Source organism: Drosophila virilis, chromosome 5, assembly GCF_030788295.1.
Source record: "Drosophila virilis strain 15010-1051.87 chromosome 5, Dvir_AGI_RSII-ME, whole genome shotgun sequence".
NCBI classification, from domain to species: domain Eukaryota; kingdom Metazoa; phylum Arthropoda; class Insecta; order Diptera; family Drosophilidae; genus Drosophila; species Drosophila virilis.
The window spans coordinates 21,265,520-21,290,398 of record NC_091547.1 but is presented as its reverse complement, the minus strand read 5'-3'; the positions used below and the strand labels follow the sequence as shown (position 1 = coordinate 21,290,398).

The 24,879-nt window shown below is 39.7% G+C and overlaps 1 protein-coding gene across 4 annotated transcripts in view; it reads left to right on the top strand.

Annotated features, from left to right (window-relative positions):
• jing (AE binding protein 2 jing) overlaps positions 1-24,879 on the top strand; it is a 193,473-nt gene that overhangs the window by 156,776 nt on the left and 11,818 nt on the right. Inside the window, exon 1 of one of the 4 annotated variants that reach the window (XM_032437131.2) lies at positions 23,024-23,468. The exons of the other annotated variants lie outside the window; for them this stretch is intronic. The gene's annotated coding sequence lies outside the window, so the exon portion shown is untranslated. Of the gene's footprint in view, positions 1-23,023; positions 23,469-24,879 lie in introns of those variants that run through there. 4 annotated transcript variants of the gene reach the window in all.

The window sequence follows — 24,879 nt, the reverse complement described above, 5'->3', positions numbered from 1 at the left end:
ATAGTATCAAAATTCTATCGAACCCTGTCAAATCTTATTAATTGGTTTATGTGTTTATTCTAGTTTACTTAAAATTTTTAATAAAACTTTTTATATTAAATCTTACTTAATCTGGCTCAAGATCCGGATCCTGCTGGGTCCAGCTAAACTAAGATTAATAAAATGAAAAGGTCGCCAAAACTAGCATTATTATTCATGCATTTTTCTTCGTTTAGAAATCGGAACATTTGCTAAAAGATACCTATAAAAGGGTTCTGTGAAATGATGTAAAGTTTTCGGATAAACTTTGACCTAAATTTTAAGTTATTATAAAAATGGCGAGAAATATTTTAAAATAGCGATGATAAAAACCCTGAAAGCCTGACTTTTCATTTATCATAACCATCATTTCGAAAATTATATATAATTTATATAAACAATAAGCTTGTCACCTTCCAATAATTGTACTTCCGAGTATTTCTTAATAATATAATATACTAAAAACAATTCGTTTTTTTATTTTCATTACAGGTAAGGCAATTCAATAACTTCAATCTGACGATTTAAGAAGCCAATTTAATAATATCAAACGTAAGTTAGCTCAAGGAAATAACAAAAGATTTGGAGAGAGAGCAGATCAAACTGTCACTCATTTTAAGACCTGCCAGAGGAACTCACTTTCGCTGCGCTTGAGGGTCGGGGTAGGTCCATTGATTTATACTTCCGGAACTCAGAGTATGTTTAGAACTATTGGGAAAGTATTTTTATGCTGGACAGCAAATATGAAAAGAATACAAATACGTAACGAAATCGAGCACAAAGTTGGAGAAACGTTTGAGAAACTCGAGCAGAGCAACAACAATAGTATCCGGTTTATTTCTGGAAACGCCCGCCCTCTTTATATTATGACAGGCGTCGGGCGTTGAGGAACGCGAACCAAAAGGCAAAGGCCTTGCATGTGCGCCTTGGGCCCACATGTTGTTGACGGGCTTGCGAGGGTTAAGCGAGTGAATGGTGGGAGGGAAAGAGGTGGAAGGGGCAGGTCTGGGGATTTGCCTGTGCTCACATATTCGATTTTTTGGCTTTCATTGAAGTTTTTTGGGGCATATGCAGCAGCGGCTCAATGAGTCCTGTCAATGAAATGCTTATTGGCCCGTTTACAGTTTCCCCCATTCCAGCGCCCTTTGGCAATCACACGATTTTCCCAGCTGGCTTACACGCATACTCCGATTCACACACACATACACACGCACACACTTGGTGCTTGGGTCCAAGGGGCGTCAACCATTGCAAGTCACGCACTTCCGGGCGCCGACACGCCCCCTAGTTGCAGCTACCGAACAGAGCAGCGGGCTGGAGAATGGTAAAGAAAACTCTCAAAAGTCATCGCAGCGCTAAATTAGCAATTGTCATTCGAGTCTATTGGCACAGCGTGAGGAATTTTCCATTTTCCATTCTCAATTGCTGTGCCGAACAGCTGACAGCAAAACCGATGCGAGTAGCTGTCCAAACCAGAGACCAGGGATAAGCCAGCGCGCAGAGTTCGAGAAAGCGAGAGGTAGAGAGGGAGAGGGAGGGAAATCGCTAGAGGAGGCGGGGTGGAAAAACTCGTAACAATTAGCACTCAAGATTGATGGCTGCGAAAGGGAGAGCCGCAGGCAGCATGAGGGGTGTAAATTGTGTGAAAGGGAGAGCAATGCCAAGGGAAGTAAACTGTCAGAGGGTGAAGCTGATGTGTGGTCCGACTCAGTGTGTGTATGTGTGTGAGTGTGTGAGTGTATGTGTGTGTGTGAGAGAGTCAAATATGTACGTAGGAAGTAAGCCACAGGAAGAGGCGTGCCTCTTGCGTTCGATTTGATGGATAGATCTTGAATTGATCGAACATTCGATACTGGGTTCAAAATTTGAGTGATTACACATTAAAATCTGTAAATTAAGAATGATATTATATAAAAGAAGAAGACAAGAACGACTTTTCGAAATTGGTGCAAGACGAAGTCTTAAAGCTGCCACAATGCAAACGCATTTAAGACTCACAATTTTATAAATATAAAAAATAATATTAAGTATTATTCAAACCAATCAAACTAGTTGGGAGCCAAACCAAGCACAAGAAAGATAACAAATCTGGTTTTACTATCAGAATAGAGACTCTCACCATTAAAACCTGAGAGATTTGCACCGATATGCAGGCAGGGTTTCGATATTGATATTCGATAACCGGAAAACAACCAGTATTAAACGGGCACTAGGCGGAACTACGTTCAAAATCAAGGAGCTGTAAACTTGATAGGTAGGTTCGGAGTACGACGAGTTCATTCATACGGACGAACGTGGGGACAGACGGACAGACTGACGGGCATAGCTAGATCGAGTTGACTTTTGCTGATGATCAAGAATATATATACTTTATGGGATCAAAGGTGAATTGTTTAAAAGAATTTTCTCTAAGCTTGGAAACTTTAATTATCAGAAGCCAACTTCAGTAAATAAATTTCCCTTAAACAGCAAGTTGTTAGCACTGAAAGACCTATTAAAGCATTTTAAGAGTCTTTCAGAAAACACCAGAAACAAATACTTGGAAAAACAGACCTAATAAAATGTTGGTCGACCTGTCAAAGTTACCTTTTGAACCCGCGGGTCAACCTAAGCGAGTCTAACTGACACATCAGTCGAGTTGCTTAGATCTTTGAGTGACTTAATGATCCTTGTCGGAAAATCCACAAAATTTGATGCGATAAAGCAACCCACACACACACACCCACACACCCTCTCACACACACACACACATGGACAGGCAAGTGCCTCATGCTCCATTAGCAGCAGACAATTTGTACCTACCGAAAATCCATCAAATGACGAGGCCCACAATAAAAACCAATTCCAATGAAATTTTTCATGCCACACAAAAAAAAAAATGGAAAAGCAAGAAGACAGCCGCACGAATGGACAGAAAGCAGCGTGGCAAACAAATAGCCCAGCTCGCTGACTAGGCGATGCCGCATGGACTCGGTCGGCAGCAACCAGAAATCTCCGAGAAGCTCAAAAACCCTGCTGCCAATCCCCCTCCTTAGCCCAGCTTTTTTTATGGTGCAACAAATCTCAAGCTGAATAAAGAGAAGAAAAAATAAACAAGAAGAAGCAACGGGCAATGACGAAGACCAACGCAAAGTGAACAAGTGGAAAACGGCTAATTGTGGCACGCCGAAGCTTGAATACCCTGCCAGACATGAGGCTTGATTGCTTGTTTCCAAATATATTATGTAGTAGTTGTATAGTAGTACGGTTCGGTAAGGTTTCGTGGTTATACAATTTTTGGATTTCTGTGAAGATATTGAGGGAAAAAGAAAAATATTCCATAAGTAAAAACTCAGTTTTGTGAATGCCTAGCTATGATATTGCATGATGTAGTTTGATATAGTATGATACAGTATGATGCAGTATGATGTAGTATGATGTAGTATGATGTAGTATGATATAGTATGATATAGTCTAATGTAGTATGATATAGTATGATGTAGTATAATATAGTTTGATATAGTATGATATAGTATGATATAGTATGATATAGTATGATATAGTATGATATAGTATGATATAGTATGATATAGTATGATATAGTATGATATAGTATGATGTAGTATGATGTAGTATGATGTAGTATGATATAGTATGATATAGTATGATTACGTCTGATATAGTTTGATATAGTATGATGTAGTATGATATAGTATGATTCTGTATGATGTAGTATGATACAGTATGATAAAGTAAAGATATAGTATGATATAGTATGATATAGTATGATATAGTATGATATAGTATGATGTAGTATGATATTGTATTCTATAGTTTGATGTAGTATGATGTAGTTTGATACAGTTAAACGTGAGGTTTGGCTTATATTTAATAAGCCATTGAGTTATACAAATAGATGGAAAGTTTGGTCGGAATATATTGAAAAAGAAATAAAATTTCCATCTGATCCTTGCTATGACAACTATATAGTATAATATTTTTCGTGTGCTTGCGATAATATGCAACATTTCAGGACTGATAAAAAAGTTTGCTTGTATTGAGTTTTAGAAAGAGTAATATGACTATATCAACTTGCCTATAAATACAGATCAGAAACATATATAAACTTAACCTAGCAAATGCTTGCTGCCAGGCGTGGTAAGTTTCATGACAAAATTATAAGGGTATAAAAACTGAACAAACAATGCGGCCAAGGCGGCAACAACAGCAGCAACAGCAACAGCAACGCAGCGCACCCGCGCCGCCTCTGCCCCTACCTCAAGACGACGACAAGTTGAAGCAGGAGGCGGGCTCGGACAGCAGAGCGAAGCGTGGCGGGGGCAACAGGCAACTTTAGCCACGGCCACCACAATGACGAGAGCCGTAAGACCAAGAGACGATGACGTTGTGGCTATTGCCTGAGTGTAAAAGTGTGTGTATGTGTGTGTGTGTGTGTGCAATACCATATTATTAAGTGTAGCCAGAAGCAATTAAGTGTAGATAAGCAAACAATAATGTTCCTAGTCACGTACCAAACAGTCTTAGGACATTCTCTCACTTAGTGGCCCAGTCCGAGTTCTTGACTCCGCCAGTTTCCCAGTTCAGTACGGTTGGTAAGCCCAAACCCCCCACCCCCCACCCCCTGCCCCAGCTGCTGCCTCTTGTTGCCGGGCTCTGGTTGCCTCGGCGCTGATTACTCGCCGCTGTTTGCTGGTCCTGAACTTCTCTTGATGTTCAATCACTCAAGTGTATTGGCCGGCAACGATTTCAGCTCGCCTTCAGTTCAAGTTTCCAGCCCCCAAACCAGCAGCACCCACACCCTGCACAGCTGCTGTGTTTACTCAGTTGTTGCTGTGTCTGTCTTTGATACATTTAATTTCATTAGATGCACCCCACGACAACAAATTGTCGGGGAAATAAATACATAGCTCTAGTGGGCATAGTGGGCATAGTGCCATTTAGTCCATAGTGTCCCCCAGATTGACAGAGGGTTCGGCATCGGGTTTGGAGTTTGCAATTGGTATTAGTTGCATGGCTTCACATGGGGTGACAGTTGTGTTTACCTGTCAACTTGGCTAGCAATATGCCTGAGCTGGATATAGGACCTAAAAGCAAACCTCTAACCTAACCTTAAACATTGCTCTAATCAACTTTTCAATTTCTTCGATATTTGAGATGAAAACTCTGGTTGTCAATATGTTTGTGTGGAACATGAAATAATTTTAGCAGCTGGCAACATTCTTTAAGCATTGCCAATTGTTAAAATAAACGTTCAGTGAGCGTTGCCACTATGTAAAAAAATTACACTTAATTATAGAAAATTGGCTGAATGAAAATGGTTACCTAATATCTAAGCTAATCTAAAGTATGCAAAAAGTTGTCTCTATGATTAACTCAAAATATATAACTGCTGGCAATTTAAAATTTATACTGCCCTCAACGTTGCCATCTCATAAGAAATTCAATAATTCCAATTTAGAGCAAAGTACTAAAATTGAATGGAAACCCCGCAAGCAGGTGAAGATAATTGCAAGTTGGCAACGCATAAATTTTTTAAATGTGACAACGTCCAGTTATCAAAGATAATTGCCAGTATATCGGTCAAATGTGTGTTATTATACAACACATATGGGGCAGGCAATACACATGAATGAATAAACTGCAAAATGTTTTCAATTATTCAGCAAGTAAGTCGTACGGACTTTGTCTAAATGCCATGAGTAACTCTTTTTTTATTTGCCAAACTAACAAGAGGCAGGCTAGAGTTGAAAGGGTGGCAACACTGCATTGTTAACTTTGATGGGAGCCAGTGAAAAAGGACCTGAGAAAAATGTAGCATGCAATCAATTACGGAAAATACATAATACCTTTGCCTTCCGAGAAGCCAACTCAACGCTCAGAGCACTTAAGTCGGAGCCGAAAAACACTCTGCTCCATTTCATAGTCCAATAGTGTTTATTTACACTTCATTTCATTGCAAACTAATTAAAAAAAATAAAAATAAATCCCATGCGATCGACACCGATAAGCAAATGGTACCAAAAAAAAAAAACCCACCTGCAACGCGTTTCATTCCCCTAGTGAGCATTTCTCATTGCCAGACATTTCGAATCCGATTGCGCGTTCCGATAAACAGTTGTTCCATGACGTCTTCTTCTTCGTATTCCGCACGACTCATAAACGTAAACAATGCGAAGCGTCGCGACATTTCAACGACAATAGAGCTGAGAAACTGACCACAGACAACACGAACGTGGAGCATAAACAAATAACTGAACACATACACACAAACGCACTAATACGAATACGAATAAGAATACAAATACGAAATACGATTTCAAATACAAATCATAATAAACAAACGAGTGAAGTGAAATGTAGTTCACACACACACACACACACACACAAACACACGCGCACGCACGGAACAAAAAGTGGCAACGCCTACGACAGTTTTTTTCTTGGCTTTGCTTTTGGTTTTGCTTTTCATTTGCCTTTTGCGTATTCATATTCCACTTTAAACACACACACACACACACAGCACAGACACACTCCGGGCCGTTTGGCTATTTCCGCTTATTGTTTCATTTCAATTGTATTGGCAGCTTCATTTTGTTCCATTTCCCACGTCGTTTCAGCCGTTCATAACCTGAAATGGCCCTGAACTACAAGCGAGAAAAAAGTAAATAAAAAACAATATTTTTTTTTTTTATGGCTGACAACTTAGTAACTGGCATTTAATACATCTGTATACATATATTCAAGCTGCTGTTACCCGGCATTGCCCGCAACATACTCTACACAATGCAGCCTGTGTGCACTTACATCGTAATATACCATACAAGGAAAATTACAGTACTTCTGTTTTACAATATCTCTATGGGAAATATCAGAAAAAACGATGCATCAATAAGGTTATGCAGCCCAGATAAGTCCAATGCCAGGGCTGCTGTACACCCAGAACTGACAGACCTCGACAGATACATTTTGTCTTGCAGAAGTCACAAAATCTAGACGGATGTCCAGACTTATATATCTGCGGATGCATGGCAACCTGGCAGCCTATACTATCAGACCAAAAGCAGCACCATTGTTGAATATAATCTAAAATGGATATAGATATATAGATATGTAGATATATAGATATATGGATACATAGATATATAGATATATATCTATAAGGATATAGATACGCACCCACATGAAGCGGATAGGGCGAACAGGCTGAAAACAATTTTGTGGGATCTGGTGTGCTGGTCGCGAATTGTTCGGACGTCAGGTCGACTCTTGATATTTCGGCGCCAGGCATGCAATAATATCCGGTTTGGCTTGTATTGCACTTTGTTTTCCACGCTTTGGCGCAATCATAGCACTGACTGTCGAGACCTATCAAAGAGGGAGAGACGATGGGTTCATCAGTTGTCGAACTTTCGAGTTTGTGAGATCTGCCGCCAGTTAAGAGATGGGCCACACTTACCAGGCACAAGGAACAAGACGACGATCTTTGCCAGAATTATACCATAGAAACTCACCATAATTAACTAAAAAATTTAACAACTTGAAATCTGAAAATACTGTTTGGTTTTTTTTTTTTTATTATATTTTGACACATATCGACAATGTTTTGGGTTCCAAAAACTTTAAATTCCAATGTCTTACTGTCTAGATGGATATCTCTAAATATGATAACCATCTGCCAGATCATTGTCTTGAAAGAGTCAAAGACTTGGTAATATGGAGATTATCATTATGGGAACAACACACAGGACGCAGCAGTGCCCGACTTGAGGCTTCCAGAACAATCGAATCTAGGAGCACACGCCTGACAGATATATCCAAATTTGTGAGTTTCCGTTGAATATATGCATCAGTATCGAGAAGCATAATCGAAAGGAAGCAATATTTCTGTTTAATATACGATATATCCACATAGATGCAGATATTTCAATATTTGAATACATTTCCGCATATCAATCCTCAAATTTGACGACCAACTATTATCGGTCATCATTGGTCTTGGCTCATGGCTAATAGAGCCATCTGTACAGATTTAGTCTCACATTTAACATTCCAATATCTTTCACAATTGTGGCCCTGGCTCCGTACACCTGCTATATGAAGGACCTATTAGAGCTGAGCGAAACGTTGGGCGTTTATTTACCTTTAAGGCTTAGCAAAACAACAAGAAAATAGTACAAATAAAGCATTGCGAACCTAAATATTACGGCTGAAAATATTTATAAAAATATGACAAGGCTAAACCGGAATGCTAAGTGTAAAATGTATCTGAACTAGTTCTCTTTGCTATAATTTATGGTATAAAAACTCCAACTTCCAAATCACAGGTTGAAAGCGCAGACTTATTGCTTTTTATATATTTCATAGATTCGTACTAAATACCTTAATAGTGATATATTCACTATCAAAACAGGGGAACGTTGCCCTTTGCTATTCTTTTGTCCAGGCACGACCATATTGAACGGCAGCCAAATGACGTTTGCATATTTCGATGTGGCCTTAAAAATTGTATTCATTATTTTTTTTTTTCCGATTTAGCCTTAAATGAATTCTTCGCTTTGGCGAAATTCTGTTGAATTTCTTCTTTTTTTTTTAATGCTGATTATGCATAGTGGAACGACCGAATATTCCGAGAAATCAACTGACCAACAACAACAACAACAACAACAGACAGACAGAGGAACGCAATCTTTGCGTTGAGGGAGTGTTGAGTTTTTCGGGATCTGTGTGTGCTTCAACTCGGCGCAGACAGAGGAGACACTAATAACAGGCATCGAATGGGAATTAAATGCATTCGCACAATCCGCAGACAAGTTTTTGGTAACAGTCCTGAGTGGATCCCACACACGGATCCTTCATGAGCTGCTCGCAAATCAGCTTTTAAAACTAACCAGCTTAAGAATTATCCAACCAACTGTTCATAATCTGATCGGCGTTGTTTTTATCAGCTAATTTTAAAGTAGTTTCCGAGTACAATTCATAAAAGTTATACGTTTGAAATGTTTTTTCAGCAATTAAAAAATAAATATCAAATTATATTTTTACTTTGCTTTGACATGTAGAAAAAATAATGAAAAAGTGAGAACTCTAACACGGTCCCAAGCGGAACTTCAAAGTTGATCTTGGCTATGAAATTGATTATAATTAAATTATTTGTTTACCCACAGTTTTGTTTCATAAATACCAAGTACCATTATAATAGTCAAAAACAAGTAACAGTGCTCTTGTCGGGAGTGCCCGACTAGGACATGCCCTAAACCATCTTGGTGGCGATGGCTAGAAAGTGAAAGATACTTGATCTGTGCCCCAAGAGATTTGCTCAAAAACTGAATTTCATTATCGATTATTATCGATTGCTTAAAATTGGAGCAAGCTATCGAGGAGGACCTACGAGGAGGACGAACGGAAAGAAGGACTTGACTAGATCGATTCGGCTGCAGAAGCTGATCAAGAGTATATATACCTTACCCATTTCCAATGGCTGCAGGGTACAAAAAGCTTACAGCCTAAGCATAATACAAATAATATTTATATTGTATAACACAAGGCTAGTTAGCAATAGCCGCTACTCAATTCTTAATCTGAGTTCTTAATGAAACCTTTTTGTTCCGATACACTTTGACTGCCCCTAACTTGGGAGCTCCATTATTGCGTATATATCTGCACTGCGCAGCACAAAGAATCAAATGCAATTTTTAGATTCAAACTCTGATTTCTTTGCACAGAGATAGCCAAGTTTGGGCAGCAGTCGCTAATCATAGACGCTCGCAGCCTGACACCTGACCAAACGCAACACAAATTGGCCTTACACTTTTGGGGCCACTTGTCGCCACTTGCAACCAGCCCCGCCCACTCGCTGCTGCCGCTGCCGAAAACTTTGCCGTTGTCCTCGTCGTCCAATGGCACCCACAGCATTTGGCGGTGGCTGCATTGTTATTCAAATGCTGCCATTAATACTTCACTGGCAATTCCGAGTGCGCCAGCGTTGAGCACGAAATTCTAGAATTGTGGATGCCACCAAACGTGGCAGAGTGTGTGCGCCTATGATTTGCATGGGGGCCACATGTCAGGCGAGTGTGTGTGTGTGTTGGGTGCCTGTGGCTCCGTCTCGGGCTCCTGCTCAGGCTAGTCGCTTTTCATTTGATTTCCAGCAGCTATTCATATGTAAATGCGCTGCGAGACTCCTTGACACACACGCCCATTGGCCACACCTCCTGCCTCATGCCACATGCCACATGCCACAGAGTAGCGCTGTCTGCTTTGGGCTACCCACACGCTGGCTTGGCATTTTTCCTATTGCTTTTCCTTTTGACTAAGGTTCGCCATTGGAAATTTAATATTCGAAAATGAAATTTCAAGTGTTTTGAATTTATTAACTTGCCATTCACAAGCTTCTAACAATTGCCAGCCTGTGGCGAGGGGGTGGCAACGGGTGTGAAGGGGGGGGACGTGCCGACTTAGGCCAGCCCAATTCTCATGTTTTATTTTGCCTGGTCAAAGAAGCCAAACATTGTCCACAAACAATTGGCCGCAAAACTTTGCCCGTACACGCTTGTGCTTTGCGTATCGCCCCCCTATCGCCTGGTATCCCCAGCCTCAATCTCGGCCATAGTTCCGGACTCCTTGGCTCTCAGCAGCCGTTGCTGTGCATTAACGAAACATTGTAACAATAAACTCCACACATGGCAGCCCATCTACCCCAAATGCTTCAATTGTAACGTATAGAAAAAAATATTATTATAGTTGTTCTTGATGAGGGGGCAAAATCATTTGTACGTTAACTCCGAGAGAGCTGCACTGAAACCCCGCTCGAGATGAAGAAGAAGCACGGCAGCAACAACAATAGTGACACTAGGCAACATCAATAATAGCAACTAGGAACACAATGCACCAACAACAACAGCAACAACATCATCCCTCAGAAAAGGTATTGAATTTCAGTGCATGTCTTTGCTGTCCGATTTCCCGAACGTCGTAAGTATCCCTCGCCCTGTCGCATCACTCTTTTTCCATGCCCTGCTAGTAAAGGGTATTTTAATTTCATCATTAAACTTGTGACGCCTTGCAGCAGACATTTGTTCCTTATCTGTATCTAAAGTCATGCTGATTAGGTTCTGATCTCTACCCGAAACTCAATTTCGATGCGAACTTTCCGCTCAGTCATGAAATTTGGAATATTTCACTTAACTGAAACAGCCGTCGTAACTTTTTCAAAATAGCCTTGGCATTTATTAGTTAAAATAAGCTAGACTACAAAATTAGGTGCCTCTAGGGGAAGAATTAGTCGAGAAATTAGTCCTATGGAAAATGTAGAACAAATCGATCGAAAGCAAAGCTCTTCTATACACAGCCTCATCTCCGCAAGCGTATTCAATCTTCGGTCTGCAGAATGTTTTTTTTTTCTTGCGTGTTTTTTTTTTTGGTTCGGTCTCGTTGAGGCATTTAATGAATTTATCAGCTGTGGCCATCGACTGTGTCTGAGTTCTGAGGTTTCGCTGGGTTCTGTTTTTTTTTTTTTTTTTTTGGTTCCATTTTCAGCTTGAGACATTTTCGTAGAACTCTCGGCAGCACATTTTGGGTCATTGTAAATTCAAATACTTGTGCACTCCATCTCTTTTTCTTCCTCCGCTCTCAAGTCCGTCTTTATTACCATTTAATGTGCCTCATTCGCTGTAATGTTAATGGATTTGTGTGTAAACTTCTTTCCGAACGGGGTTACAGCGGGGGGTCCACGCCCTCAATCATGTCTCCAGACAGTCGTCAATGTTTTCGAATAGTTTCCCAAATCTTTCAATCTAATTGTGAATTCAATTGTGAATGTCTCAAATAGCGCAGTCATAAATTGTCCATAAATTGTATAAAATAGGAAAAAAAAATCTCGTCGAACGTTTGCTCCAATCGACATTCCTGTTGCTGAATTTGTTACCCTTTGAGCTGACAGTTATTCCTTAATATGCTTCCATAGTTGCCAAATTTCTGTTTCATTTCGTTTTGTTTCATGCTCTTACTTTTCATACATTTCTTCATATTTCAGCTTAACTGAAGCCTTATGGCTTCTTCTTTGAGACTTGAGTTTTTTCATTTATGGCTTTATTTACTTCTACTGCCCTTTATTTTATATTTTCCGACTGTTCCATTCCCATTTCGTTTCTAAACATCTCTTTACCTTTTAAAACTGTTAGTTAACTTCCATTTCGTGTCTCATTATCGTAGATCCTCTTTAATTTTCTCACCATTTCACAATTTCATCCCGTTTCTGTTCCCTATTCGTGCATGCATTGTTATTATACATATATTCAATTAGGCTTATCCAGCACATTTACTTGTGATGTTTTATTCCATCGTTCCTATCCGGTCAATTAATGTCAAATTAATTTATTCATTTCGTGATATTTATTTTAATTAAAATTATGTTGGAATGCGTTTTTCAGCACATTCAATTCTGGCGTTTCATTCCATCATTCCAGTTAATATACAAAATATTACTCTTTTTTTTTCTTTTAAATATGCTAGCAAAGGTTTTCGGTTGCTTAAACCCTCTTAAATGATTCCCTTCGTATTACGTGCAACTCGGGCCATAAAACTTTAAAATGTAACCTGGTGATACACGAAATTCCAATAAGGTAGTCAAAACATGGAATAACTCTCACGCTACGTTGTTTAACGCCCAAAAAACAAGCAGCAGCAATAAAACTTTAAGTAAACACTGTAATTGTGGTTGGCAAACGATGAACATGAACCGCAAAACTGCAAAAGCAGTATCCGGGCATATGTATGTATGTATAAGGATAGACCAAAGCCAGACCCAGACTCAGTCCCAGACGCAGACCCACATCCAGACTCCAGACAGCGGCACCTGCCTGCTGCACAGTGGAGGGCAGTCGCATGTGGATTAAAGACAAGTTGCAACAACGCCGTGGGGCAGGACTAGAAAGTACACACAATTGTAGATGCAGTTGAATGAAAAGTATCTACAAGCAGCACGAAAACAACAAGATACAACTACAAGATACAAGACAGGCACAATAAAACAGACAAACACAGAGACAGACAGACGTCGGACAGACGGGACTAACTAACACCGACAACAAGACAATTAAATTATGCAGGATTTTTCCAGGAGGCCAAAGCACTTGCCGTGTATCTTGTATTTTTGGAATTTTCATGGAATTTGCGTTTTGAGCTACGGAATTGATTTTAAATAAATTAAAAGTTAAATATTGACTAAATTTGAGGACGGCAGGTGCTATGTGTGTGCCCCTTACCTTCGTGAAGAGTCGTGACTCTTCCTCTCAACCTCTCACTCTCCATTCCGCTCGCTCTCTCGCTCGTGTGAATATTTGTCAAACCTGTCAAAAACGGCAAATGAATTTCAATAAATTTTCTCTCAAACAATGCCCCGAGGACAAACTCGGTCAAGTGGGAAATAAGAGCTTGAGCATCATCTATATGGATTTTAAATCAAATGCGAATGCTTTAGCAAATAACTTCAAAGCACTCGACAAGTTGATACGATTTACCTAATTGTGTTATGGAATTTTATAGTAGCCGTAATAACTTAAATGAAAGCTAAAAACCTAAATATCATCCTTCTCTTGATATGCAAAACTTTCGTTGAGCCCTTGAGAAACATAAACGAATATTCAATATTATTGGTTTTATGTCACATTCAAGGCTTAACAAGTTTTATAGTTTACTTATATTTTGTCTACTCTCTTAACAAGTTTTCTACAATATGAAAAAATAGCTGTTTATTTCTTTATTTTGGCTAATTTTACTAATTTATTGATTTCTATTATTTTGAATACAGAATATTTTCCATAGATAAAAACATTTATTATATATAAATACATTTTTATTTTCATAAGAATAATTTTTTTAAGTAGATTATTTTTTTTTAATTTTTTAATTAAAGACAACAAATTTGTATTAAAAATGTATTTTAAATTTAGAAAGCAATTCAGAGTGTCAAACATCTATTTAAGAATATACTTTTTTAAAGACAGCTTCAAATATTATTAAACATTATCTCCTAAGATTTGCATACATATATTTTTATATTGAATATTTACATATTCAAGGCGTCAAATCAAATTATGTAAGTTCTCTTAAAAAAAAAGTACACCAATTTAAAGATCAATTAAATAGTATTAATTTTTATTCAATTAAATTATAGAAGCGAAACTTAAGAATATTTTGCTTTTATAATGCATTCATCTTATATTCTGAAAAAGTCATTTCGTGTTGTAATACACACACACATATATGTATATTTTTACCTAATGATAATTCCATTTCTAGTTTATCTTTTTTGTCTCAAGCAAACTCTTGACTTGCCTTATAGTCTCTCTCGAAGGTTTTGGGGAGGGAAACTCCTATTAACCGCCAAACTTTGCACAAACCTTGACATTTTGCGTATATTATGGGAAATTGAAGCTACCCATCTTTATATAAGGTTTTCTTTGATTGTTTCCCTTATTTTCTGACAGCTTCCTCTTCGCCTTGTCTGTGGCTTCCACTTAAGATCGCTCCATTAACATTTGGTCTGCCCGTGCAGGAATCGCACGCAGCTTGTAATCGCCTCGAGGAATCCAATTTGTGGGGCGCTGCGGGCCACTTGCAGTTGATTTGCCCTGCAGCTCCAACTCCTAAAGCAATGATAAATCATCTTTTGTTTTCATTTTTTTTTTTCTTATATTATTATTGTTTTTTTTTTTTTTTTTTGGTTTCTTTGAGTTTTCGTTAACTGTTTCCCAGGTTGGACGCCTCTTCAGAGCCGCCGCCAGCTGCTGCCTGTTTCTTACCTTTTTGTGTAGATGCATTCGTAAATTTCATTGTAATTTTATGATTATGGCCGCACGCATTTTGATTGATACTTTAGCACTACTTACAGAGCGAGAGAGAGAGTGAGAGAGTGAGAGAGAGAGAGCGAGAGAGAGAGAGAGAGGGAGAGGGAGAGAGGGCAACGGCCGCCGGAGGACAGAAACATCGCACCCTCAACTCTGGCATTGGATTTCGATATTGTCCGCGATGATGATGATGATGATGATGATGATAATGATGAAGATGATGATGATGATAATGATGGAGATGATGATGATGTTGCTGCTGCTGCTGTTCCAGCGAATTTCAATTTTCGAACGAAATGCATTTCGGCTTTTGTGAATACATCAATCTTATCGAGGGGAACGCGTCACGGTTAGGGGGCGGGTCAGGGGAGGCGTGACATACAAAAAGAGAAAAAACTTCCTGCGGCGCAGAATATTTTCAACGCCTGCGGCTACAAAACTGGCGCTCATTATGGACCAAGGCGCGTGGGCGTGGCTGGGCCAGGGGCGAGCTGTTGGGGCTGCGGCAACCTTTGGGCCATGTCCGGCCACAGGCACTTGTCGGTGCGATGAGCCCCCCCCCCCTCTCTCTCTCATTTCGTATGCCTTTAGGGCCGCCCAATGTAATTATTCAATACATTTTACGTGCGTCGCATGCCAAAAGCTAGCCACGCCCACAGCGGCAGTTGCCCAATATGTGGCCAAGGCAGGTTTTCCACTTTAACTTCATTAGAATATGACTGTGTGTGTGTGTGTGTGTGCACAATGTGTCGTTGACTGGCCCCAACCATAACCACACACACACACCCCCCCCCCCCCCCCACACTTTCAGTTGTGCTTTTCCTTTTACTTGGCTTGTTGTTGCCACTTTTGGCGCACTTTGCAATTTATTAAACATTTTATTGCGCCCCAAGGCGTGCTTGCTAAAAGTAAAATGCTGCACAATGTGGCCAGACGGCCGAAACTTTGATGCCCCGCATCTCGCTGGCAAGGCTCTGGCAACTCTGGCCCAAGAGCCAGCACAATTAATGCGAAAGCCTAATGTAAAACCGAAACACAAAAGCAGCGACAGTAAGCAGCAGCAGATAAAGAAAGAACAAGAACAAGAACAAGAAGAGGAAGCACAGGTGGTCGAAACACAGCGGAAGGGAGCCGCTGGGGGGAGGAGGGGTGCTGTGCCTTACGGAGCCTGAGTGCACACAGAGTTGTTTGCGCAACGCAGGCACCATAAAAGTAAAGAGTTCTTAAGGTGTTTCATATTATTTTCATGGCAATTGTATTCAAAGCGTTAACAGCATAAACTTTGGAAGAATTTAGCTTATTGCATGCGTATTTTATGCATTTCCCTGGGGAAACAACTTTTATAAATGTCAGAAAAGAAATACATATTATGTTTTTTCTTCAAGGTATTCGACTTGATGCTAAAAACAGCTTTAACAAACGGTCTCAAAAGTATTCTTTTGTTGTTTTTCCTTTTAAACTTCTCTTTAATTTTCAAAGTGTATTCTCTTTGTATTTTAATATTATGTTTAGATAATATTTAGGTTTTCTTTGAATCCTAACATTCAATCCGAAACGTTTACTCTTTTCCCTATTACTCTACACTTTTTTTTAAGCATACTCTTTTCCCTGTTACTCAACACTTACCAATAAATCTTCCAGTCTAGTCTATAATATTTCTTGTTGCAGTCCTACCAAACCCTGGCTGAAAGCATGCTTCGCTCTGAAATATATACTTGTTTACCTCGCATGATAACAGCTAAGCTCTGCTGATCCCACACAAACAAACCCATTCGCGCGCACACACACACACACACACAGCTGGGTACCCACTGTAACAGTCAGCTTCACTTGCAACCCGATGCGAGAGCAGAGCTAAAAGAAAGAATTTAGGTCTTCCGGGCGAATGCATGCATTGTGAATCCTCGGCCAGGGACCCCTCAGCACCCCAATTATAACGCGCTAAACAATAAAGAAAATAATAATAAAAGTCTAGTGCGCACACACACACACACACACACACAACATGTGTGAATGCAAAGAGCAACCCTCGCTAATGAAGCTGCAGTTTTGTGCTCTTCTTCTTTTACTGTTTGCACATACAATTTGCTCGGCACTAGGAATAGCTAGCCGCTGGACTGTACGGAGGGGGCTGTGCGAGCGCAGAAGGGAGCGAGGAGATTATCACCAGTGGCAATGGACATTCATTAGGAAGCGAAGAAAAGAACCTGCGATATCAACAGTTGCGCCAATTTGTAATATTCGGCGCTTGAGCTCTGAAACAAAGGAAGAGAGGTATAAGGAACTTAAAGCTCTGCCTGTGCATAGTTGTTGTCTTTTTGTTTCTACGCGATTAAGGCAATTCTCAATGTACTATTCCATTAACCACTCGCACTCACTCGCACACACACAGAGGCAAGCACAGCTGAGCAGTCGCCTGGTAACCGCAGGCAACATGTGCACTCACACACACACACACACACACATGTACGCACACAGCGTATGCATGTGTAAATGCAAAGAGAGTGAGAGACTGGGAGAGCGTGCAGTCAGCGGCGCTTTATTTGCTGGGAACAAATACTACAGCAACAACAACAACAACAGCGGCAGGCAAATCACAGCTGCAGGCAAGCGGGCGTCGGCTCTGAACATAAAAAAGCGCCGCCAACGCGTCTTTCATGCTTGTTTTCCCACTCTCTTCTCTCTCTCTCTCTCTCTCTCTCTCGCATTTGTGCACTGATTCTGGCTCACTTGCTGTAACATTTGTTTTGACATTGCACGCCGCCGCTTGTCCAGCTGTCAGCCAGTCCGTCAGTCAGTCAGTCAGTCAGTCGTTCAGTCGATCTGTCCAGCAATCAATTTTTTTTTTTTTCGTAGCTTGTTTGTTGTACGCGCTGCACTGTGCGCTTTTTTTCCAGCCTCCAAGTGTAAAGTTTGAAATTAGTTTCAAGTTTTCCGTTTTTTTGTGCTCTTCGCCCCGTCAAAGTGTGCGACACTTTTTGTCAACTTTCAGTAAAGTGCTTTGAAAAAAAAAAACAACAAAAAGAAGAAGAAGAAGAAGAACCAACAACAAGCAACTACCACGCAAAAGCAGTTGCTATGCACTCGTCACCATTTGTGGAAAACTAGCGACGGGCATTTTCTATTGAATTGGAGTCCGAAACGAATGGAAACGGGAAAGTTTCGAGTATTGCAATGAGTTTGAAACGAATGGAAACGCGAGTATTTCAAAATTTATATTGCGTTTATTGTGAAACGAATAGAAAGAGAAATATATATTCCATTGCAATGCATTTAAAACGAATGGAAACGGTAGAGCCTGAAATCTTTTATTGTAAGCAGTCTGAAACGAATGGAGTAAGGAAATTCTCAAATATTCCATTGTAATGAGTAAGAAACGAATGGAAACGAGAGTGTGTGAGAGTGTGAAACGAATGGAAACGGGAAAGTTTCGAGTACTGCACTGTGTCTGATACTAAAGGAAACGCGAGTATTTCAAAATTTATATTGCGTTGATGGTGAAATGAATAGAAAAAGAAATATATATTCCATTGCAATGCATTTAAAACGAATGGAAACGGGAGAGCCTGGAATCTTTCATTGTAAGGAGTCTGAAACGAATGGAATAAGGAAATTCTCAAATAGTCCATTGCAATGAAACGAATGGAAACGAGAGTGTGTGAGAGTGTGAAACGGATGGAAACGGGAAAGTTTCGAGTACTGCATTGAGTTTGAAACGAATGAAAATGAATCTAAAATGAAAATGAAAACAGCTGAGTCTTGAGTATTCTATTGTAAGAAGTTCGAAAATGTTGAATATTCCATACTAAGGAATCTGAAACGAATGGAAACAGGAAAGTTTCAAATATTGAAATGAGTCTGAAACGAATAGAAAAAAGTAGATTCTTTGGTATTCCATTGCAATGAATAGAAACAAGAATGTTTTGAGTGAGTTTTTTAACAGCTTTTCATGACGATAAATCTGAAACGAATGGAATGGGAAAACTTAATAAATCCCCTTTTAATACATGAATCATTTAAATATTCTAAAATATATTTGTACCGTATCTTAAATCCTTGCACATGCTTCAATAGAAACCACATGGATGCGATCCGCTTTAGCTGGAATAAACGATTCCATCTTTTTGTCAGGCAAAACCTCGGTAAGAATGAAATGTTGCGACTTCGCGACTTGAGTCCAACCATTAAAATCGAAGCCTGCCAAAAATAACTGCACCGTTTTTTTCGGCTTAAGTCGGAGGACGCCTGCAGCATTGCGCTGACAACGATTTTCATTTTATTTTCATAGCAGGGAAATGCGAAAAAAATGCATTTTTGTAGCAGTTCTCTGCTGCCTTTCCTTTCTATTTGTTAAGACCCAGAACCAGAATCGAAGCCAGGAACCGGCAGCAGGCGGCAGGCGGCAACGACATCTGCAGGCAGGCGGTGAGGCAGTTGCGATTGATAAGGGTTTTCAAATATTGTATCTTTGTGCAGCTCGTGTTGTTGTTATTGTTGCCACACACGATGGATAGCACACACACACACACACACACACACACACACACACACACACTGTGCGAGGGGTTACGTGTGTGTGTGTGCGCTCACTGAGAAAAATATCATGTGATAAAATTGAAGCAGCTATCGAGCAAACACATCTTTCTACCTAAATTCCAGATGATAACGTAAATATTTAATGGAAAAGAAACGATCTAATCTTGAAACACAGAAAGTTAAATAGAAAGATTTGTGGAATATTTAAATTAGCCCAAGAACTAAAACAAGTTTGAATGCAACGGAAACAAAAATACATGGAAACAAAAAACAGGTAACAGTCGAGAGCTCCCGATTAAAGAATACCCTAAACCCGCTTCTTTCAACACCAAATGCTCTTATTATTTACCAAAATTGCTCAAAAAACAGGATATCGATATCGATTTTTATCGATTAATTAGAAACGGGACAAGTTATCGATTGTCGAAAACAAACTCAATCTGCGCAGGCACAAGAAGGACCTAAATCTACATTTCAAGTCTCTAACTCTTATAGGTTCTGAGATCCTTGAGTTCATACAGACGAACAGACAGACAGACGGACATGGCTAGATCGACTCGGCTGTTGATGCTGATCAAGAATATATATACTGAATTCTCGAATTGACTTTAGACATTTAGAGGTTGTTTTATGTGCTCGCTGTGATTATTTACTTCTGGAACATTTACGTTTTAAGGGGTTAGAAATTTTACTATCTCGAGAATCAATGCTCATGCATATTCCTTAATGTTTGATCTATAAAAAGTTGAGAGTTAAATATTAAATATTTTACAATCTTCAATTCTAATTATGCCAATATTCTTCCAAACTCTTTAAGTATGCAATGTTTTTGATAATCTCTTTTAAATTGTTTGCATCTTAATGTTAGTCAGAATTCTGGAATACTCCAAATAGTATCGTATTTCTAGTCAACATTCGGGCATATTCTAGAATGGAGTAGAAATTTCCCACCTTGAAAATCTTGTAGAATTTTTTACCAAACATTCTTGCATATCCTAAAATACGTCATGTTTTTCCCACCTTGAAAATCTTGTAGAACATTTAGAATATAATCAAATTTCATCTCAATATTTTCTTAATACTCTTTGAGAATTTTATGTTCTTATCTCGAATGTTCTTCTAGAATGTTCTCATCTTATTCCAACTCAATATTCTTGCATGCTTGTTATATTTTTAATTTTTTGTGTCGAAAATCTTGCAGATTGTTTTTATCTTCTTTCTAATCCGTATTCTACGATACTCTTTAAATATTTTATATTTTTATGGTTAAGGAATTTTCGCAACTCGAAAATCTTGCATTTTATTTAGATTTAATGCTCTTTCATACGCTCAAGAAATCTTCGTATCTTAAAAATCTTTTGGAATGTTTTTATGTTAGTTTTTATTCAAGATTCTTCCAAAATTATTAAATATTTTATTTCTCACTTTTTCGAGCCTAAGCAGCGAAATAACGCCAAATCAAATTCCATGAAAGACAACAAAATATTTAGAAGCAGGAATTAAGTTCTTCTTATTAATTTCCCGTTTAACTTCTCTTTGAGAATTTCTTTTTTAGTCGGATTAGAAAATTGTGCTCAAACTGTTTTTGTTTCTTATTTATTTTCGAAATATGTTGGATTTTTAATGTGCCACACGCGGTTTGCGTTTTTGTCGTTAATTAAATGTAATTTAATTAAATGTAAATTTGGATAATTTAATGAAAAACGGGCAACAGTTTTCCCGGTTAGTTGCAGCTAATTAGCATAAGTAAATGAGGGAGACCCAAATCAAATGTTAAATAATAGGCACACACACACACACACACACACACACACACACACACACACACACACACTCGTACTATCCATAAGTTATCCACATACACGACAGGCCCCCCCCCCCCCCCCCAAAAACAATCTGTGACAGGCCTGTTGAGTGTGATTGGGGGGGGGGGGGGGGGTGGGCTTGCAAATCGAAAGAGGTTGTCAGAAACAGTTTATAACGCCTAGAATTATGCCGCACATGAATGCGCAGCAGGGGGGGGGGAGGGGGGAGTAGGGTGTCCTTTACCTTTGCTAGAAATATTTATTTTTTTTTGCATTTTATTGCAAATTTCTTGGGTAAAATGGTAAAATTTATGCATATTAGGAAGTGGTGCGTATTGCCGCTGATCAAAGTCAAAAATGTTGGCAAAGGGAAATGATGCTGTGCAGCACACGCAATGGAACCACGCGGTGAAAGGGGGGGGGGGGGGGACTTTGGCTTTGAACTAGACGACGTTTGTTTTTGGCAGCCGACGCTTTGGGGTAGAGGCAAGGAATTTTAATTTATGGCCAGCAATAAGCGCTAACGGAAGCTGAGGCAATTTACGAAAACGTTTCAGGAACCAGGCGTATTGAAGGTGAAAACACCGTTAAATCGTATTTGGAAACAAAAACCCCTTTTAATTGTTTCGAAAAGAATTCCCGCTCAGATATAGACATTAGAACCACTGTAAACGGCCGCTAATCCATTAACAGTTCTGCTAATTAACAGGATACAACAAGTTAGTGTAAAAGATTACAGTAGAGGCAAATGAAATCTCTTTTTTTTTTCTGTAGACGAAAGTGTCGGCCAATTGACTGATGAAGCTGGCGGAAAAACGTCTAAATAATTAGATAAACATTTAAGCTAAGCAAAGAGAAGAAAAGAAAAGTAAAAAGACGACAGCCTTAAAAGTGACAAGAAGTGGAGGCAGAAGAAAAGCACGCGACAAATGTAGACGCATAACGGCAATGCTGCGACTGCTGGCTGATGTTTGTTGAGAGCAGGAGCTGGGTCTGTGGCGGGCGAAGGGGTAGGGGCAGCGGGAGCAGAGGCCGAAGTGTACGTGACCATAACATGAACTGCCCCCCCCGCACACAAACGCACACAAATGCAAACACATACACAATTTGCGGGTTCAAAGTGGAGAGACGACGAGAACGACATACAAACAGGAAATATTTAACGTGCCTGCAACAACAAGAACAACAACGTGCAGTGAAATACATATAAATAAAAATAATAATAATAATGGGCAAAAACGTAGGGAACCGACCACGGCAAGAGGCAAGAGAGTCGCGAGGGTTGCTGGCCCTGCACTCCGAGAGACAGACACAGAGAGTGAGAGCGCAATAAGGCATACATATGTACATAAGTAGAATGCATAAGCGTAACACACGCTGTTCGTGTTCGTGTTTTTCTCTCTGTGTGTGTGTGTGTGTGTGTGGGTGCACTGGTCGTGTGCCGAAGCTGACGCTATGAGCGGCATTGCTGTAGTCCTCGCCAGACTTGGGGTTCAGTTAGCGCTCTCGCGACCGCTCAGCAGCCGCAGTTGCCGTTAGAATATCCCACAGGCCCTTTTTTATACAGGGAAATTCTCTGATCGCGCAAGAGAGACAGACACACAGAGAGAGAGTGAGAGAGCGCGAGAATGAGAGCGAGAGAACGAACAAGAACAAGAGTGAACAAACAAAACAGTCGACACGACGGCGCGACGACTTCGCTCTGAGTTGAACAACAGCAAAAACAGGGAATTTCTTGCTGCTGTCGCTGCTGCTGCTTCTGCTGCTGCTGGCCTTTTACGAATTCTATAAATCAGTCTTTCATTTTCTCTTTCACATCATTCAGCCATTTTCTCTTTGACGCGACGGACGCGTCTGCAGCTTGCAAACGGACGAACGGCAACGAAACGGGCAACGAGCGCACGAACAAACGCTTGGGAATTTGGTTTTTTGTGTGTGGATTAATTAAAACAATGTTCTGTGTTTCGTGTTCCCTGCTAGCATAAAATAATGCAAATGCCACAAAGTGCTCAAGAGTCACAAATGCAATAACAAAATGCACCAAGCGTGTTAAGCAAGCAAGCAGCACCACAAAAAGAAGAAGCAGAAAGAAGCAAACAAACGTGCGTGAGCTGTGATTCTGTCGAGTGCGTGTGTGCGTGTGTGTGTGTGTGTGCGTGTGAAACATTTAAGCTTTAAGCGCTGCCAGCGTGCGCTGCCGCTGCGCTTTGGATAGCCGCCGTCGACGCCAAACGTTTGGAGGAGCTGCTGTCTAACATTAAATGTTAGTATACCAACACAAGCATAGTCAAATATGTACACATCAACATACAAACAGCAAAAACAACAAGAACGAAACGTCTGCAAAGATGCGACGGCCTGTGTCTGTGTGTGTGTTAAAAATAAAAGTAATCAAAAGGGGGCAGCGATTACGTCGCCGTCGACGTTGTCGTCGCGTGCATTGCTCCCTCTCAGCTGCTGCGCATGTGTTTGTAGTTGTAGTAGTGTGTAGTGTGTGTAGTGTGTAGTGAAGTGTGTTTTATATACAAACATATTTATACTTATATACATACATACACATATGCATGCTTTGTATGTGTGTGTGTGTGTGTGTGTCAATTTTGTCAAACTATTACAGCGGTGCTTACATTTACATCATATGTTAAATAAACTGTTAACATTGCCCCTCTGTCCCCCGCTTGACGTTTGTTTTTGTTTGCCCACGCAAATATGCAATGATTTCTTACTCTCTCTCTCGCTCTTTTTCTTTTTTTTTTTTTTGTTTTGTCGCGCTTTGCCAACCAACCGCCGCGACCTCTCGCTGTGCGCTTTTCATTCATACCTTGCAAATGAAGCGTGCTCAATTGTGCGACGCGGGCGCGGGTGGTGGGTGGGTGCGGGGCTGGAATCTGTGTTGGGTGGTGGATACACACACACACACGCACGCAAATACTCAGGCGTCTTACAAGCGGAAGTGGAAGTTGCCTTATCTGTGTGTGTGTGTGTGTGTGTGTATCTAATGGGATTTTCTAATAAAATTTAAATTGTTGCCGTTTTTACTGGGCGTCCGCCTATTTATTTAATATGAAGTGTGTGAAAAGTGTGCAACGACATTGGGAAATGGAATATGAGTTCATAATTTACAAGCAAAAATGTTAACAGTCTAATAAATCGTCGGGAATCGACTGTTGAATATGCAATTAACAAACAGTTTTAAACAAATTACAAACAATGCAAATTGAATTCTGCAATAAATATCCTCCTGAAAAAGATAACTGTTAAAAGTAAGCAGGGAAATATGCCCCACAGCCGAAATAGCCTCGAGTGTAAAATTGCCGTCGCTAAAACATGAAAACAAAACAGAAATGAAGAAATTTAAGCAAGACAGTTTAAAACTAAGTTAAAGCTTCGAATTCATTTGGACTTCGATTGCTTAAAATAACAGTAAACATAATTTACAATATTTAACAATCTTCGAGTGGAAAAAACAATCGTGCATTTGTGAATAACTCGGCAATAATTGAAATATGTGAAAAAGTTCGGTTTGATTTAAAGAATTTCTGTGGTCAAAACGTGTTTTGAGCTGGATTTGTTAATAAAATATATAGGAAAATATAAAATTCAAGCATCAAAAGCTTATATCAAATGTAAACAAAAAGTTAACAAATTAAAAAGCACAGCAAGTCTTAAGAATA